This window comes from Petaurus breviceps, unplaced genomic scaffold (assembly GCF_028583685.1).
Source record: "Petaurus breviceps papuanus isolate PSGF00001 unplaced genomic scaffold, PetGlider_PUasm1.0 688, whole genome shotgun sequence".
NCBI classification, from domain to species: Eukaryota; Metazoa; Chordata; class Mammalia; order Diprotodontia; family Petauridae; genus Petaurus; species Petaurus breviceps.
The window spans coordinates 24,145,064-24,146,130 of record NW_027186457.1 but is presented as its reverse complement, the minus strand read 5'-3'; positions in this window follow the sequence as shown (position 1 = coordinate 24,146,130).

The window sequence follows — 1,067 nt, the reverse complement described above, 5'->3', positions numbered from 1 at the left end:
GGGGGGGGGGGGGGGGGGGGGGGGGGGGGGGGGGGGGGGGGGGAGGGTGAAGGGAAGAGAGGGGGAGGGGTGCAGTGAGAGGAGGAGGCGGGGAGAGATGTACGGGAGGGGGAGGAGCTGGAGGCGGAGGGGGGAGGAGAGGGAAGCTAGGGGGAGAAGTGGGGGAAGGGGGAGGAGGAGGAGGAGGCTGAGAGAAGGGGAGAGCGCTGGAAAGAGAAGGACCTGGAGGCGGGGAGGACCTGGAGGCTGGAGGGAAGAGGGCCCCCCCCTCAAGGGTTTCCCCCAGCCCAGGTGGGTGTTTATAGGGAACGCCCTCCAGCCTCAGCATCCCCAGCATCAACGAGGTGGAGTGCAGGGAGCCCCCGGCCTGGAATCCCTGGGCCAGAGTTCGAATCTAGCCCGAGCAGTCCTCCCTTGTGACATTGAACAAGCCCCTTCTCTAGGAGCCCGTCTACTTTCTCGGTAAAATGAAAGGGTTGGACCCGAGCGAGGGTTGTGACCCTGGGACCCCTGAAGCCAGAACTTTTGTATTTCCCTAACCATGTCAATATAAGTGGTTTCCTTCACATTCACTAGAGTGCCCTGGGGGCTGGACACACACACACAGAGTAAGGACACAGGACTAAGGGCTCCAGCTTCCTTCCTGTCCCGACATCCTGTGACTCTTTTAACACCGCGGCTTGCTCCGAGGTGCGTGCTAGGGTCAAAAGCACACCCTGTCCTCAGAGAGCTTCTGGGGGGCGGGGGGTTGGGAGGCGCCCAAAGAGAGGGGCCATCAGGGACGCTCAGGAGATGCTTCCTCCTCTAACCTGACATGGCCTGGGGGCTGCCACCTGCCAAGGGGAGAGAGCTGACCTCAGAATTAGAGGCAGCCAAGCAGAGGGACTGGGACGGCTTAGCTCCGCACGTCTTCCCCTCCTCACAATTGCTCCCGTAAATTAACTAGACAACTAAGTTCAGTAACAAAATGTGAGAGGGAGAAGGATTGTAGGTTATCATCTCCCCCTCCTTGTACAGATGAGGGGCCTGAAGTATGGAGACCCAGATTGGAAGCTGGTTCTCCTCTG